General features: G+C 34.3%; 1 pseudogene; it reads right to left on the bottom strand.

Moving 5' to 3' along the window:
* Positions 1–6041: 6041 nt before the first annotated feature.
* On the bottom strand, positions 6042–17533 carry LOC131042853 (L-lactate dehydrogenase B-like; annotated as a pseudogene).
* Between the last annotated feature and the right edge of the window lie 2359 nt (positions 17534–19892).

Below are 19892 nucleotides of genomic sequence, written 5' to 3'. Positions count from 1 at the left end.
AAACTAAATTGCAAGTTGCATGATATTACAAATATATTTTATTTAAATATTAGTGAAAAATAAATTAGATTAATTTCATTTATTATTTCCTAGAATTTTAAATAAATAAAAGAATTAAAAAATAAATAAATAAATAAATAAAAGAATTAATTAGAATTGAAGTATTGCTTTAATTTCTTTATTTAGAAAATTAATTAATTTGCACGAGAAAAGAAAAGAAAGAAAAATGATTTTTAATTATTGCACGTTAACTTATCCTTTGTTAGAAAATTAGTAAAGAAAATAAAATTGCTTTTATTACTAAATTTAGGATTTTGGGAGAAATATATTCAACCTAGAATTTTAGTTTAAAAAGGGGAATAGGTCTTTATTCTAGAAAAAGACAGGAAATAGGTCAAGGATTTAGGTGAAAAGAAATTTATTTGGAAGCTTGTTGAAGGATTGGTTCTCTTCTACAAATTTCTTCCAGGAAAGTTATACCAGGTTGGGTGGCTTTTTTTGATTGTTTGTTTTAAAGAAAATATTTCTATTTCTTCTATCTTTCTGAATGATGTGTGTGTTAAGATGTTTGTCAAATCTAAAATCTTGTTTGATTATTTCTTGTTCTTGGCTAAAGTCCATTCCTGAAGTTAATTTCTAGTTTGTGGAAGGGAGTTATTACTTGGGTGTTTGTAGATTAAATTTTGAGAAAATTGGGAAATGTTATTATGACAAATTTTGCCAAGATTTTTATTGTGCCTGGAAATTGCAAGATTTGGGAGGAATGGAATTTACCAGAGAAATCATTCCCTCTTGTTTGATTTTTGTTTCGATATTTGTCTATGACAATCTTTTTTAATATTTGTGTATCTCTGTGATATTATTATTTATTATAGAAATAAATTTAATTATTAATTAAATTTATTGTATTATAAAAGTTAAGGGACATTATTTTATTATATTATTTTGGAGAAATTATGTATTAATTAATTTCCCTGTAAATAAATTTTGGGTGAAAATAGAGTTTACTTGTTTTAGATTATTGTATTTAAAAAAAATAAATTAAAAATAAATAAAAATAAATTAAAAAAAATAAAAATAAAATTATTAATTAAAAAAAAATTAAATAAAAAAATTAATTAATTAAAAAAATAAAATATATATATATATATATATATATATATATATATATATATATTGTTATTTTGGAAATAAAAAGTTATTGTAAAATGAAATCTTCATTTTATTATATATTTTTAATGTGATATAATTTTATTATATTATTATATATATTTAATTTAGATTATTGATACAATCTAATTGGGTTTATTTGTAAAGTAATCATGAACATATAATTAGGGGTTTATTTTTTATGTGATTGATTTTACCTTATTGGACAAATGATAGATTGATTTCTTTGTATTTAAATAGTTGTAATTTCTTATTTCCTGGAAAATCTTTAATTGCAAGTTATTTATGCTTTTGGTTGTTTTAAGAAAGGATTGCCTGTATTAGGATCTTGTGTAAATGGTATTTGCAGTCAAGCTTAAATTCGTTGCAATTCTGGTTGAGTTGTCATTATGTCATATGTTATTATATCTCCTTGGTCAGGTGTTGTTGTGTAACTTTATTGATGTGAGCCATTGTGTGTTTTATCTAAATGGTCAATCTTGGGTTAGTGATTGTGTATCCTTCACCTATGGTTTGTCAGGATTAGTTATGGTTGTCTGTTTCGCCATAGAGTTCTCGTAGAGAGACATTTCCTGTTAGTGTCCTATGAGAGAGAGTGGCTTTCGAGCGAGGGCCATGCTCGAAGTGGATGATAGGATAACCCGTCAAAAGTCAGTTAAAAAGTGATAACCTAATAATATATTGGGGGAGAGTGAAATAAATATTAATTAAGATAATGTACCTCGTGCATAGGTGAAGTGCTTGTACAGGGCTCATAATGTTGCGAGAAGGCCTGGAATGGCAAACTTACCACCTTGTCTTCACGAAAGGATTAGTAGGGTCCGCATGAGACTTAGTTGGAACCAGAGGTTCGAGAGAGGTTACCAGGACAGTGAGCTAGGACCTATGGAGGTTGTACTATGGTATCCATCTTAAGCTATGCGATGACACTCTCTCCTTAGAGTCACTAGTGTTTATGAGTTGAGTCACATGGATGTTTGTGAAGTCATGTAGTTCTTTTGTACTTGTCTTATTTTGCTTGCTTGAGGATTTTCTACTATCTCCTAGCATGGTGGGGTGGTTCCATTTCGGGATCACATGGTCGGGTGGTAGTGCCACTTCCCATTGGATGTTCTGGATTGTATCTTCAGGCGAGGAAAGGCTTTGCTAGTGTTTCTTGGTTCATGGTTCATGGTTCATGGTTCATGTACCAGCTTAGGTTCAGGATCATTGTTCAGTTGAGACCTTATGGTCATTGTATCAGACTTTTATGTAACCTTGATATTGTAACTTTGGATTCCATGGTATTTTTGGAAGCTGTGTATTTATGGATATTGTAATATTATGTCAGTAGAATGTATGTTAAATTCAATTGCTTTGATTCTATGTATAAATGATTTATGGATAAATTGAATGCATGGAATACTTTGATTCTTTCATTTTGGAATTTAGATGTATGTGTAGTTTTAATCATAAGCATTTAATTTACTTAATTAAATGGACAATTGGATTAACCGTGGTGTTAATATAATCTACGAATTAATCTTCCTTGGTAACCCTTAGGAAATCATGTGTTAGACTTCCGTTGTGTTATTAAACGTGCAATTGTTATAATTAATGCACTTAATCTTTAAAAAAAAAATATTTCACCCTTTAGTTGCCTACTTGTGTTGTTTTCGTTTAGGGTTCTTGGTGGGGCATTACAATGCATGTGCAGTGAAATGTTTCCTATTTGTATGATGCTTTTCTGACTTTGCCCATGCATGTTGATATGAGATGGATGCAATGCAATGGAATGATGATGTCTTTGGACATGATTGATATTTATGAATGAATGAAAGATTGAATGATCTATATGGATGATGGATCTATATGAATGACATCCTATTATGCAATGTCGACATGTGATGAAATGAACTAACTTATCATGCTGAATGAATGAATTGATTATTTTTGTTAATGTCCAACATACTCAATCATGTAATAAGAGAGATAACACCTATTGAAGCATTTTCGCCTTGGAAAAAGATGGGCTTTTACGATCCCATGCAAAATGGAATACAATCTACTTTAAATAATGCAAATGAGATGCAACGCTGCGATCAGATTAGTCATTTGGTCATTGATTTTTGTCATCATTGAGATTTTAAAATGTGGGAAGTGAGTGTAAACATCGATGGTATAATTGAACCATGATGACCTGAGCACTACTTTCCTGGGTTTTGATATTGCAAGTTAGCACAAGCATTGAGGTATAATTGAACCAAGATGACCTGAGTGTTGTTTGCATAAAACATGTAGTATTAACCATTTCTATATGCAAATCCAAAATGTCTTCGATGATACTCCAAAGATCATGTCCTAAGACAAATTTACACATATTAACGATTAATTTACAAACAGTAGACAAGAAAATATCATGTTCCATCCTTGTTTCTCTAGTCAGAGACATCCTTGAGTCACTTTGAAATCATGATAGCGAAAATCAAGATAAAATAGTTGAACCATTATTATCAAAATGTTAAAATCATTAATCAAAAGATATCATCCATTCATATGTGTTTGTCATGTTTAGACTGATAGTGGGTAGTTTGATTGTTGATAATTTGATCTTGTGTTCAATGTTGGATCTGTCTCAGGTTTCACTTGACAAGTGTGGCCTATCTGTTGTTCTACCTATTTGATTAATCCCAAAGAAATTTTGCCTCTAGCTAGGTTTGGGATTCGACCCTCGGTCTAGAAACAAACTTTATTATGGTATATACAATGATCCAAACCATGGTGAGAAATCACCTACAAAGCCTACATATGTACAAAGGCTTTATTATGGATATGAACATCGTTGATGAAAATGAATGCAAGTGGAAGGATACATGAACTAACAGATGGAAGAGCTCGCTGACAGATAGTGCATGTTGTCCAATTTTCACCATCTATCTTTATTGCACTTTTTCCCATATTTGATTTTTTTTATTTTTCACTATTTTTATTGTTTTTGAATTTTCTGCTTTTTCACTTTTTTTGGAATTTTTTGCTTTTGTATTTTTTTTGTATTTTTTTGCTTTTCCACTGTTTTTTGGATTTTTTTGCATTTAGACATAACTCTTTTTCAGATTCATGCTATTGATGGGTTCCTCAAGATGATCCTCATCTGGCATTGATAGCTGATAGGCTCCTGACCCAAATACTGTTGTGACCACAAACAAATCCAACTAGTTTGGATCAAATTTCCCTTTCTTTTCTTGATCTGACTGGTTGCGTGGATTTTCCTTTAGCACTAGTTCCCCAGCTTGAAAGGCTCTTGTTTGACCTTATGATTATAACTTCAGCACATTCTTTGCTGATACACCTTCAAATGATCAAAGGCATTTTGTCATCATTCATGGATCAATTCTAGCTCTTGTATTCTGGATACTTGTTGTTCTTCATTTGGGATAAGTCCTTTTAATGATACTCGTAGAGAATGTATCTCTAATTCTATTGGCAATATTGCTTCTGATCCATAGACAAGAGAGAAAGGTGTGGCTCCTATTTGTGTGTGGGTACTAGTACGATAGGCCCATAGAGCAGGGTTCAATTGAATATGCCAATCTTTGCCAACATCATTGATGTAAGAGCATCCCCGATCGATGAGCAATCTTGCATCAACCAAAAACATTTCCTTTCTTGTTTAGTTCTTTGTGTAGTTTTAGTATTCTTATCGATATGTACCGGTAGTTGCTTGTTCTCCATGGCATATCTTGTTTGCAATTTCCTAGCAGTTTCATGTGGTTGATTCCAGATTTCTAGTTCATTTGGGTTCTTACCCAGTCAGTTATCACTTCTAGTTGGTTGTTTTTGGGTTCCCGGGATAATTCTTGTGCTTACTGGTTGGTTTTCTTTCATTACCAGTGCGATTCATGGTGTTTGGATCCATCTTGGGTCTTGTCCAATGTTCTTTGGTGTATGACTGACCTTCCTATTGAACTGCATCACTTGGTTGTTATTTTTCAGAAAGATTTCTTAAATTTGAGGGTGATAGGGAGACTCTCACAAAGAAGTGCAATTTGGCACATACACTAGGAATAGGTCTCATTGTGGGCTTCCTTGTTTGTCCTATGCCCTTCTTTCCTTGTTTGATTCAACACCAACCCCCAAACTCCCTTGGAGAACTCTCTACTAGTGTGTTTGCTCGAGTTACTCAATCAAGGTTAGGACTCATAGGAGTAAGTCTAACCACCAACATGTCTAATTATTTATCCTTCACTTGTAGGGGACTAGGAGGAGTTTGAGATGGTTTGACAACTCCTACCATGTAGTTTTTAAGTTTGCTTCTCTTTATTTCTCTATCCCTTTCATAGATTCCTATTTTCAAGGCCTAGTAGCCCTATGAGCCCCTTTTAGCCCTCCCTTCACGGTTTTTGCTCTTTTGTGATAAAAAATTCCAAATGACCCCCTAGAAGCTTTTGTGATTTGGATACCCATTTGGACACTCTTCAGGATATAGGGGATGAGGTGGTCTTATTTGTCCATATAGGTACGACCCCCAAGATGGCTCTTTTGAAGGGTTTTATGCTTAGAAGCTTTCTCCAAAGGGGTTTATTGATCTCCACACCCTGTCAAACTTTCACACTCACACTGAAGCACTATATAACATCCAAATTCAAATACAACCATGTGGCTCTATTGGATTAGATCACCCCTACAAGAAAAATTGACAATAGTAGTCATGCTCCTAGTCGGGCTATGGCAGAGCTCGCCTAGGGCATGATAGTAAAATGATCCAAAGAAACTTCCAGGATACAAAATGGAATATTTACACTATTTACAAACTCCATTAATCAAATCCCAAAGGGCATAGAGAAACCACAAGGGGAATTCAAGTTGGAGTCATTCTTTTGGGCTTTAACCCTTTACTCAGGCTGAGAACAGTAAAACAAGAAAGAAATTCAAAACACCAATTAGATATGCACAAAGAAATTTCACAAGTACTTTCTAAGAACCCATGAAGGTACATTATGGAATCTAATCCATCTAGTATGGACTGCAACAAGCAAGTTGACAATTTTAGTGGAAAACAAGAAATTGCTTGAAGTTGTTTATTGAAGAATTCAATATTTGGATCTTCCGACTCTTCTACAACATATTGAGAGGCCTTATATATGCCTAATCAACCAAGACCAACCACCAATTGGTCCTCTAACTACCGATTTGATCATTTTTCAAAAATTGTTCACATTGTTGCAAAATATTGTCAAGCAAACATGACAACTTTTCCTCCACAGTGCATTTTTACAATTTTTGCATATCTACACACTGTCGACACCCTAGGATGGTTTCCTAACATCAAATAAACATTTACAAAATCCTTATGAGGCCTTACAAGAATTTTTACAAAAAATTTCTATATGATGCCATTTTAGGCTTACAAAGGCACATAAGCCAAAACTGAGTAAACAAGCTAAGTTTAATGACCAACAAAGTACAAAAAAAACTCAAGCACATTATGGGACTCTTCAATATTCCTTTATTCAATATTTGACCCAATGAGGATCATGCACTCCAAAATTCAAAAATCCATCAAGAAACCTCAGGTGCTCCTGCACCATAGGGCCGACCTAATTACATGTTTCATTTTCTTGCATTGGTGAATGTAATCTTTTGAGGTCAAGCCAGATATATTCTGGTGGGTATAAATATGATGTTATGTAATCCAGTTGATTCTTAGAGTCCTAGTTGGATTGTATCTGGCTTGAAGCCTGCATGTAACTGGCTAACTACCAGATGTTCTTTTATGATAATAGGAAGATTACCAAATTATTTCTAAAAGTTCTAAGGCTGCAACCTGATCTATTTATATGAATTTGTTATGTTTTCTTACTGCTTTCTTTGTGTCTCTCTTGTTGCATAAGTCAGTTGACTCTTTTGAGGGTTTTTACCGGTTATGGCTACATCAATCATTCATTGTCTTCTTGAGGATTTTCAATTTTTATTTATTTAATGCTTCTACTTGTCAATTCCCTTGTGGATAGTAGGGTGTAGAGAATCTATGTTGGATCTAAATTTTCTCACAAAGCTCTTGTACATCTTGGTTCTTGAACGGTCGTCCATTATCAGTGATAATGGTCATGGGTATGCCATAGCGACATATGATGTAGTTCAAGATAAATGCAGCAATTTGTTTTCTTGTGATATTTGTGAAAGTTACTGCCTCAATCCATTTTGTAAAATACTCTGTAGAGCTACAAGGATAAATTTGTGACCATTGGATGAAGGAGGATTTATCTTTCCTACTAGATCAAGACTCCATTGGCAAAAAGGCCAAGAGGTTGCCAAAGCATGAAGCTCTTGTGTTGGTGCACAAATTAAATTACCATGGATATGACATTGTTTGCATGTTTTAGCTATCTAAAAAGAATCTCGTTCCATAGTTGGCCAATAATAGCCCAAGCGTATGAGTTTTTTCAAAAGAGTAAGACCACTTAAATGAGTGCCACAAATGTCGTTATGGACTTGATTTAAGGCCTTCTTGGATTCTTCTTTCTCCAGACATCTTAAGAGAGTACCGTATAGACCTCATTTAAAAAGGGTATCCATGACAAGAGTATAATGGAAAATTGGCAAATGAAATTTCTCTTTTGGTTCTTTGACAAGTCGGGAGGGAGGGTGTTATATTTTAGGTATGTATAAATTTGGCCATAGTGGGAGGAATCATGCCCAACGAGGTGACAAATAATTTGGGAATCATGATAGTTATGGGCAGGGTAAAACAACTCTTCCACTAGGAATTCGTAACACTCTTGATTTTCCTGTGTTAGAAGTAAAGAAGCAAGTGTTGCCATGGCATCTGCTGCTTTGTTTTCATTTCTCAGAATTCGCTCAAAAGTGATTTCTACAAAATACTTCTTGAAATAATACACCATCTTTTCTATAAGGCATTAGTTTGTTATCCTTTATTTGATAATCATCATTAATTTGATTGATGACGAGATGGGAGTCTCCAAAAACCTATAATTGTGTGATATTTCATTCTATGGCCAGCTTGATTCTTGTGACCAAAGCTTCATATTATGTTGTATTGTTGGTACATGGAAAACTCAATTTATATGCCTTTAGAATTGTGTGACCTTGTAGTGTGATGAATAAAACACCCGCTCCTAATCCATGGGTGGGTATATGAACCATCAAAGTACAACTTCCATGTCTGTTTGATGACTATGAGTATATCAACATCTGAAAATTCAATGTTTAAGGGATGATCATCTTGAAGTGGTGCTTTGGCTATCTGGTCTTTAATAACTTGTCCCTTGATAGCTTTTCAATCCACATATTCAATATCAAATTCACTCAGGATCATGACCCAGTTTGCTAATCTTCCTGTTAATGTCATCTTACTGAGCAAATACTTTAATGGATCTATTTTAGCAATCTTTTGATGGAGTGAGAGAGTAGATAGTGTCACAATTTTTGAGAAGAGAAAACTATTGCTAAGTATGCTTTTTCTGTTGGTGAATAATTAATCTCGTATCCCATTAATGTTCTGCTGATGTATTAAATAGCTCGTTATTTTCCTTCATTATCTTGTTTTGTGAGCAGAACTCCTAATGATACTCTTGTGGCTAATCTACATATAGTAACAATGCCTTTCCATGAATTGGTGACATTAGAACTGGTGGTTGCATGAGATATTCCTTGATTTTGTTGAATGCATCTTCACATTGATTGTCCCATTTGAAATGAACATTCTTTTGCAATAGATGTGTAAATGGTTGACACTTATCTGCTAACTGAGCAACAAATCTTCTAATTGTCTGCAATCTTCCTTGAAGTGATCTGAGTTGACTAATATTCTTGGGAGATGCCATTTCCATGATTGCTTTAACTTTAGTCAGATCTAATTCTATATCTCTAGCTAAAACAATGTATCCCAATAGCTTACCTGGAGTGACACCAAAGGCACATTTCTTAGGATTGAGCCTTAGCTTGTATTGTTCTAACCGATCAAAGATCCTTTCTAGTATTTCTAGATGCTCCTCTTTATTGTATGATTTTTCCAATATGTCATCTACATAGTCTTCCATGAATGTATGCATCATGTCATGAAATGTTGTTGTCGTGGCTCTTTGATAAGTAGCACCTGCATTCTTTAATCCAAATGGCATGACGTTCTAGCAAAAAGTACCCCATGGACATGTGAAAGTTGTCCTTTCTTGATCTTTTTGGGCTATTTTAATTTGATTATATTCTGAGAAACTATCCATTAGAGAGAACATGGAATGTCCAACAGTTAAATCGACAATGATGTCAATATTAGGCAAAGGAGAGGCATCCTTTGGACATGCATTATTGAGATCTTTGAAGTCTGTGCATACTCTGATACTTTTATCTAGTTTAGAAACAAGAACTGTGTTTGATATCCATTGAGGATATGCTACAGGTTTGATGAATCCTACCTCCAGTAATTTCTTCAGTTCTGCTTTGACAAGGAGATCTATATGAGGATGCATCTTTCTCAATTTTTGTTTTACTAGTTTAGCTCCTGGACTAACATTTAGGTGATGCATTATAAGATCTAGATCCAACCCTGGCATGTTTTCATATGACCAAGCGAAATTGATTTGTCGTATTTTGAAAAATTCCAGATATTTCTACTTTTCATGTTCTGATAGAGAGGTTACCGGATGTAGAATCTTTGGTTTATCTGTTGTTCCAATGTTGACTACCTTTGTTGGTTCAATTAGCATAGATGATCTCTCTTGATAATATTCAGGTAAGGTTTCAAATCTCCCATCTTCTGACGCCTCAAGGAGGTTTTCACCATTAGATGTGTCCTTTCTTTTTACTTTTCTTTGGTCTAATGTTGTCAATAAATGGTTTTCAGCATTAGACCTAATATTTTTTTCTTTATTTTTACTTTTGAGACTGGGATATTTGGCACCCACTTGAATGGAAGATGTGTTGGCAAAATCCCTGGGGGAAGTTGTTGTAGGCTCAATTGCATTGAGGTATAAGGCTATAGCATGGTCATTAGGAAAGGTGTCAATTTCAATATTGTCCTTCATTATCCCAGTCAATAAGTTCATGATGTATTAAAGGTAAGGGATCTTCAGGTTGAGATGTTTCAAAGGCTTTAAGGGTCATGATAGAAACGTTAAAGTATTCACTACGTATTTCAATGTCTAGGACGATACTCTCATCAGAATGACCTCTCGCAAGTAGTTCCCAATCGTCCTTGATTAAATCCAAGTTGGTCGAATGTGATTCTAATTCAAGTGATATAGTTCCTAACATTTGTCCTACATACGCATGGACCACATCGACACCCACATATTCTTCATATCAAGTTTCTTCAGTTGATTGTTCAGAATGATAGGAATCCCATTCCCATTCATTGGAATTTGTCTCACTGGCAGCCTGCAATCTACAAATTTGTTCATATAGCTTTTGGTGTGTTTCTTTTGTTCTCCTCGCTATCTCTTTTCTTCTCTCATATTCAGCTTCCTCTGGGCTGATGTTTAGTTAAGTTAGTCTTGCTATTAGTTCTTCTTGCTTTATACCATCTTCTTGTCTATTTTGATTGGGAGTTTACTCTGCTTGGGAAGTGCTTTTATTTTGTCTTTATTGTTGATTAGAAGCTTTCTCTTTTTGTGATCTTATGTTTTCTTGTTCTTGTTGTTTGGTAGAGGCTTCTTCTCTTTCAATTTCAAGTTTCTCTTGTCTTTTGTCATGTTCATCTTTTTGCTGCCTAGAAGATGTTTCTTCTTGTGGAGTAACTTGTACATACCCTAAGCTCAATTTGTCTATAGCCTGTTGAGTATGAGGTTGTATGGTGTCTGAGATACCTTCTTTTCTTTTTTCCTACATGACCTATTCCAGTGTATCCCATTTTCTGAAGAATGTTAAATCCTTTTCCATATTTTTCTATCGGTATTCTGCCATTATTGATGTTTTGTTGAGCTTCTTTATCTTTATATAGCCATTGTAGCACATCTTTGTCCTCTGTTTCCTCAGATAATATCCCAGCACTAACAAATACTCCATGAAATATTGGAAGAGGTTTTACAACTGGTTGTTGTTTTGAGTTTGATGGTTTACCATAAGATTTAGGAGAAAGTGGTAACTATGACAGTGAATATTCTCCATTCCCTTGATCCCTTAGCTATATCTATTTTTTAAAACTTGACAAGATTAAGGAAAATTATTTTTCCTTGGATTGTGTGCTTGAAGACGATGCCTCTCTATTTTGCGGAACAATGACCTCTTGTGTTGGTTTCAAATTACTACAATATTGGAATGGATTCGAGTCTGCTGAAATTGTGACATCTTGCCCATTGTAAGGAAACTTCAAGCACTGGTGATAAGTTGAAGGAATAGGTTGTATGTCATGAATCCATGGTCTTCCCAAAAGTATGTTGTATGATAAATTCAGGTCTAGGACTTGGCATGTTGTATCTTTCTGCAAGGCTCCTACTTAGATGGGTAATACCACAATTCCTTTGGAGGAACGTTCTTCTTCATCATATGTTTTGATTGTGATCTTTTTACGGGGATCAACTGCATCTTCAGAATAACCTAAAGCACAAACAAGACTTAATGAGAAAATATTCAAGCCAACTCCTCCATCTATTAGGACACATTTAATGCGCATTTTATGAATAAGGAATTCAATATGCAATGGAGCATTATGGGGATGTTGTAAAGATATGTCATCTTCTTCTGTGAATGATAAGAAATGAGGAGCTATGAGGTATCCCACCATGGTTTGGAATTGATCTACATCAAGATCTTTGGATACTGTCATATCTACTAGCGCTCTTTCTAAGATTTATTTATGTGCAGGTGAAAGTTCTAAAATTGATAATTGTGCAAGAGTTTTCTGTAATTGATCCACTAGATTGTTTTTGAAGTGGATGATGTGTCAGTTGTAGGACCCGACAAAACAACTTTGTCTTTTCTTCTCATGATAGCACGAGTTGGTTCTTGTTGTTGCTTCTCTTTGACCACAATCACATTAACCATGTTATCATAAGTACGAGCATAGTTCACTTTTTCTTTACCCTTGCCATTATGCATTGTTGATGATTCACCCTTCTCATAATTAGGAAGCAGAGTTTTGAAATCTATGTGTGATTCGTTTGTCTTATGCCCATCTACGGTTATGACACTATTATCAATCAAATCTTGGATGACATGTTTTAACTGCTGACAATCATTTGTTTAGTGTCCTTTGTTTCAATGGAACTTGAAATAGTGGTTGTCATTCCACCAAAAAGGTTTTACCTTGGGTTCAAATTTTTTTGCTTCTGGCAAGGTAATCAATTTGTTTGCAAGAAGTGTCTTTTAGGCTGACCCAAGTGGTTCACCAATGTTAGTAAATTTCCTGCAAAATTTTTTGTTAAAAGATGATTTTTGTTGATTATTATCTTGTTGAGCTACTGTTGTGTGATTTGATAGATTGAAAACTGGTTGCTTTGGTTTCACATTATTATTATCCACTATCCCATAATTGATGATGTTTCAATTTCTATTCCAAAATTTTGGTTTATCATTGTTGGTATTGTTGTTGGGAGGAGGATTAACTCCTTCTTTGTATATCTTCAACTCTCCCTTCTTTACCATACCTTCCTCCATCCTGATTCCATTATCAATCATCTTTTCGAAACTTGAATGACATTGCATTTTTAGGTTATAACTCATTTGTGCATTTAGATTGTCAATGAATATGTCCATCTTTTCATATTCTAGCACTGTACAAGGATAACATGCAACTAATCATCTCCATCTCTGTAGAAATGTCATGAAAGGTTCTCCACTTTTTTGTTTGGTGTTACACAAGTCTAGCATTGTGACCTCATGTTGTATGTTGTAAGAGTATCACGAAACAAACTTGTCCACCAATTCTGAGAATGATCTAATTCCAGGTGGAAGTTTCGAGAACCATCCATAGTTTGTCCACTTAAGCTCTTTGGAAATAACCTCATTAAGTATGTGTCTTCATGTGCGAACTCCATGCTCATCGTGCAAAATTATCTTATATGATCTTGGGGATCAGAGCTTCCATTATATTTGTCATATCTAGGAGTTTCACAATTTGTAGGAAAAGGTATCATGTTGATACTTCTATCAAATGGATAAGGATAGATTTCTTGAAGCGAATACCTCTTAGTAGTTCCCCTTTGTATATCTTGAATTTGTGTTTAAAGCATTTGTATTTGTTGTGTCAGAGCTAAGAGAGGATCATCAACACGATTTCTCCTTATATCATCACGATCCCTTCTTGTGTCATCATTAGATCTTCATGTGTACTTATTGGTTCTTGTATCATCACTAGGTCTTCATGTGTACTCATTGGTTCTTGTGTCATCATGATTCCTTCTTGTGTCATCATTAGTTCTTCGTACATCCTTATTAGTTCTTCGTGCATCCTCATGAGTTCTTCTATCATCAAGAATTCTCGTGTCATCCTTTTTATGACTGAAAATTTCTTCGTTTTGTTCATTGTCATTGTAAGTGTTACTTGATCCTCCCCTCGGTCTTAAATTGTTTACATCAAAATCTTGGGGGAGTGTAACACTAGATTTTGCTAACATTAGGAAGTATTTTTATTTTTCACCCTCCAATATTTTCTACATGAATTTATCAAATTTAGGATCTAGCTTGATTTCTCTGTTGTGTTGATCCGCTATCTCTTCTTCTTGTATTTCATTTTTGTGTGCCATTTCCTCATGATCTTCTACAATTTCAAGCATTTCTATTTTTGTTTCTTCGATCTTTCATCTCTGAGCCTTGGTTAAAATGGGCATACACATGCTCTGAATGTTTTGCGAGGTTTCAATTTTCTATAATATGCCCTAATAAGTGATCAATTGTTGAGGTAAATATGATAGATTGATAAGAAATGAAATGGTCATTCAAGTATTTGTGAGTTTGCAAGTTTTTCGATCTTAGTTTGGAGTGCAAATTTTGTGATTTTTGATATGACCAAGTTCAATAGGAATGATATATCCTATGATAGAGAAGGAGGTTAATCTGATCAAAGGGTTGTAGTTTTGTGATAAAGGATGATAGATCCTGATGAGAAACTATGTTTGAATGATTAGTTTATCAAAGAAAATGTGATGTTGCACTTTGAGATGTTAGATCTTGAACTTGTTGGAAATAAATACTTGAAATTCTTAGCGTGTCTAGTTTTGAATTTGTTTTGACAAAAGATAACTTGACCTAGCGACTCGAGAAGACAACCTATCCACATGATGGAAAATACTAGGTATATGCTCACTATGGATTGATTAGGCTAGTACGACAGATCTGAAAAGGTATACGAAAACATAGATTTCTGAATTGATGAGAACAGAATCTCGTACGACAAAAGACTGTGATCTAGATGACAAAAGGGAAATATCGTATGAGATGCTACCTATAATCATACGATAGTTTAGGCTGAACCAGACGATAATTCTCAAAGACAAGAATGACAAAATGGAAGACTCATACGACAGTTTAGTGTGAACCAGATGATAATTCTAAGAGACCAAAATGACAAATTAGAAGACTCATACGACACTTTAAGGCGAACCAGATGATAATTCTCAGAGATAAGAATGACAAACTGGAAGACTCATACTACATAGGACTAGACAGGGATGGGTTTTTGGCAAGAACAAAGTTTTGACCATTGAGTTTTGATGTTTTGATTATTTTCTCCAGTTTCAGTATTTTAGTTTCAGTTTCAAAGACAAAAACATAGAAAACATGCTAGATGCAAAGTGACCTCAAGAACATCACGCAATCCTAAGGAAGTTGGCTGAGAGAGAAAAGCTTTGCTTGCAAGCTTAGGTACACACCCAATAGATAATTAGAATATGGCCACTGAGTCTCACACAATGGATTGTCAATGTCGTATTAGCCGACTCCAAATACTAATGGGGGCACGATATGACAAGTATCTTGGGAGATTTACTATCTCTCTTGCACAAATATTATCCCCCTTTCGGATGTGAACTGGGTAGCTTCTATCTTAAAGTTCTTAATAAAGACTTTCATTCGAAATTACCCCTTGAAGTCGCACAAGTACAATTGAGGCATATAGCCCGACAAGGTACCAAAACAAGATGTAGTCACTCTAGCGTGATTGAGACCATGAGGCCCTACAAAATGTTGGTATGAGAGATCTCAAAGAGAAAACTCAAATAACTCCGTCCTCTGAGACTTTAATCTTGAGAGGCCTATTTATTATAGTGATTTGGAATGCTTAGGTCTAGTTGTAGTCACTTGGGTTGTTCTCATAGGGTGATTACTTTTTCCCACTGTGACAGGCCCGCTAAAGGAACACAAATCTCAAACTCGAAAAGCTTCAAGGGTCTGGATTTCTGATTGTCTATATAGACAAGAGCATACTCTCCTACCTTTTAGACTCTTCTCAAACATGAAAAAATAGATTTGTTCATTTATCATATCGCAATTTAAGTGCCTAGAAAACTTAAGAATACCCAAAGTTTAGTTGAGTCTCCTCAAGCAACTTGCAAAAACAATGAATTAGTAGTCATATTGTTTTTGAGCAACATGCGTGTTCTTGGACAAACGTCCTGCAAAAACTGGTTAGGCTATGAAAAATCTAAAAATAGGCCAGGGTTAGCATTAGCATCATCAAAATTCAATCAAGAAAAAACCTGAAATGCAATTTGTTTTTTATACGAGAAAGCAGAAACTCATACGAGCTTTATCACCTAGCCATACGTTAATTCTTACCTAACCGTATGACAAAAAAATAATATCGCAATATGAAACAAATAATGTCATATGAGATTCTGTAGAATGTATGAACATAATCTCGAAGGATGAGAATTTGATGGTCTGCAAGGCCAAAAATTGAGTTTCGGGCCCCACGGCAGGCGCCAATTAATGTTCGCGAGAAATATGGAATCTTCATCTGCAACACAAACACTCAATAGATCATAACATGCATGGTTAGTTGATCAAAATCAATAAATGTAAAACCATGACAAATCGACCTATTGCCTCCTAAAAGATGCGAGTATAGATATGCTCTCAAATTTTTCTAAGCAATACTAGTGACTTGACTACATGAAGATGGAGGATTTAATTTATATGAATTTATACTAGATGAATGCAAGATTAACAAAATAAGCTAGATTAATCCAAAATGATATGAGATACATGATTGTATGCATGATTAATCTAAGATGCTAATTATACTAGATGATTGAGATAAAATTGCCTATAGTAATGATGCTAAAACTATGAATGCAAGGGATCTTTATTACTCCAAAATGAGGGGTATTTATAGGAATGCCAAGGCCAAAGCTAATGTGGCAGGAATTGATGGTCCAGATTTGATCTGAAGATATCAAGGGTTAAGATTGAAGAAGTTGGAGAAGAGGTTTGAGGAGGGACACTTGTCATCTCTGTGGTGACAAGTGTCAAGGAACCTTTCTCATCAGAGGGCAAGTGTCCAAGGAAAGAGACATGTGGCAAAAGTGTCATGTGTCTTGAGGGGGGAATATCCAACCCATAAGAGGTTAGGATGTGCAAGATAGGATAAGGTTAGTTAAACCCAGGATTAGAGAGAATGGGTTAGGTTAGAAGGTGGTTAGTTTAGGTGGTTAGAAGTTAGGAGCCATGTGCTCATTTTTGAATTTAGAAATTCAAATATTAGGAAAAGATAATTAATTTCAACAAATCATGATTTGATTTGTTTTAACTAATTATAAGATTAGAAGTTTGAATTAAAATGGGGGGATGATTAATTAACTTAGGTTAATTAATCAAAGGGGAATTATTGAAATGAACTTAATGAATAAATCCTTAGATTTATTTATAAGTAGACTGAATGGGGAAATTAATCAAATTATTTGTGAATTCAATTAACTATCTTCAGACCATTTTTAGGCGTATACACTAAGAACCCCTCTTCTTCCAATCAATGAAGGCAAGCTAAGAAAAACCTCATCTTCAATCCCATGAAACCCCTTGGCCAACACATACACCAGATGTATTCTCCTCTGGTTACGCATCAAACTCTTAACCAAGTTAGTAGCAGAATACCCAATGGCCCAACAAGTATACCCCTTGAGCTCGATAACCTCATAAGCACTATCAACAACAATCCGATGAATAGCCTCCGAGTGGTGCTTCTTAAAAGGGATCTTCTGCTTATTCAAAAACCCAAGCACCAGTATCCCTCCAACACTAATGGACGATGCAACGCAACAGAGCTCTCCCCGTGCTCCCCAACAATGTACGCCTCCACATCCCACACGTTCATGTCCAGGTGCTCTACTATCATGAAGCAGAACCGCGAAGAATCCAGGTTGGTGCCGGTTCCAATCACCTTATTCGAAGGGAACCCTGAGAGCTTCCAGGCCACATAGCTCAGAATGTCCATATATAATATGTATTTGGTCCATTTATGTTGTATATAAGTTATACTCTAATTAAAAATATGATATTTTACTAACAAGAAATGATATATATTTTTTCAATTACTAGGCATTTTTAGATTAAGTTTTGGTTGAATCTTCAAATGTCATTTTTTGGACACTTCGCAGTAGACGTGCTATTTTGACGAGTTGCATGATGATTCATGCCTTCAAACCTTAGTTATAGATAGTTAAGTGTCCATTTTATATTTCTAAAAAAAAACGGAAGTCTTACGATATTCCATGTGACGACTACATATTGACGAAGTTAGCCCTAACAACTACTGATCCCTCTCCCCTAGAAACTTGCTTCATGTGATGAAACTTTATATGAGTGCCGTCACATCGTAATGAGTTATCTTGACCAACTGAAATACTGAATCAAGAATGTTGAACTGGTCATCCAAACCGCCACCCTCAAACAATGACATATCGTTTTGCTTCCTTTCTTGGTTAATTTTCTTTCTTGGCGACTCTTTAATGTTCGTCTTTAAGGCGACAGCAGGCTCGGAAAAAACCTGACATACGAAAGGGTTGAGATTTGTACGTAACTTGAAGCCCCTTTCACGAAGATTTTTATAATAAAGTGAAGTAATTTGATGTAAAATATCCAATTTGTTCGCTGGGTCGAGCTGGCTGCCTTATTGGAAGGGTTGAATGAAGAATGCTTGCTACGTCAAAGGTAGCTATTATAATATATATGATTTTTTATTAATAAATATGATGAAAAGTACATCAAGAATGTTTCATAAATAATGATAAAATATGATAAAATAACACATCCATAAATATCAATCAAGAGTGGTAGCTAATCTGGCTCCAAAAACGTCATGATTTCCACGTAACACAAGGGTAAGTCGAAAATTATAGATCTCAGTTGTGCTTGACAAAACTAGTTGTGTCTTTCATTTTTTGGCTATGTGTATAACATGAAGGTTAGTCAGCGATTTTGGAGCTAGATTAGCGGCATCCTCGAACAAGGAATACTTGCAATGATTAAAAAAAAAAATTAGTTTTTTTGGCATGTAAAAATAATAGTGAAATCAAATATTTATATTTTGATGGAATTGATTAAAAGCAATATTATATAGATATGTGGTATATTTTAACACTTGATGCTTACTAATTTTGATTTATCTTTGATTATGTTAATTTTCATATATTTATTATTTGTTATTATGTACTCTTATTTATATGTTTTTTCATTTATTTGTTTTGTATTTCAAAATTATTGTCAAAGATTTAAGGTTTAGTTATGATTAATTACATTAATGTGGTTTAATTTTAAGGAAAGTGGGAATGAATCTAAAATTTAAATATTCAACTTTGAATTTGAATTTTCTTGTCCTTTTATACTAGTTGTGATAAACAACTTTGCATAGATTTGCATGACATGTTATATCATGATATTTGAACATATTTAGTGTGGACATACTTTCATAGGAAGAACAATTATGAAGCACTTCAATTGTAACAAACAAAAAAGAATCCAATTTACATTGTTATCATATGAACTCAAAAATTAAAAAAATCTAGGTTTAAAAGATTGAGGTGTAAGGGTACAAGGATGGATTCACTTAAGAAAAAACCCATATTCAAATAAAAATGTTGAAATATCTAGAAGTGGGGTTATACAGGGCTAGAAATGGAGTACATTCTAAGTGCAACTCAAATTTAACCTATACGACCAACTCATTAAATGTTTATTAAATAGAAAATTCAAGAGTTCTAGGAAATATGACAAATTTGACATTAAGTTTTAAGAGGTTGGAAATAGACATTTCATCTATCATGAAGACAATATGAAGTAGACTAAATTTATTATTTATTTCATGTACTAAGAGTTTGACTTCTTATTCTTAGCCTCTAATTCTATCAAAGAGAAGATTACAGTGAGCGGCAAAAGTGAGCCTCTACCCACAACAAGGATCTCTTTGTAATGGATTCCATTTGGGATCTGTTAAGGTAGGGGAGAGTGCCCTATAATGGAGTGCAGTCTAATAGTGGGGATGGTAGTTGGGCACAACTAGCCCTTTAGTGGAGCGCAAAAGGTTTCATATCAATACTTATCCCCAAAAAAGATTTTAATGAATCTAAAAAAGCAACCAATAATGTGATGCCACGTCAACACACTAATAAACATGACTTAGTGTACAACTATGGGTCCCACTTCTTTTTGGGACCATTTTGGACACCTTGGCAAAAAAGCATGTTGATGTGGCATCATATTTGACCATGTGGAATTGAAACCAAATTTAAAGTAATGGACTTGACAAGTAAGTAGGTATACAAAATTGAGAGTGATTTGAAATTTTAATGACATAT

The sequence above is a fragment of the Cryptomeria japonica genome, chromosome 9, assembly GCF_030272615.1.
Source record: "Cryptomeria japonica chromosome 9, Sugi_1.0, whole genome shotgun sequence".
NCBI lineage: Eukaryota > Viridiplantae > Streptophyta > Pinopsida > Cupressales > Cupressaceae > Cryptomeria > Cryptomeria japonica.
The sequence above is the reverse complement of the archived record's forward strand: the minus strand, read 5'-3'. Positions and strand labels throughout refer to the sequence as shown.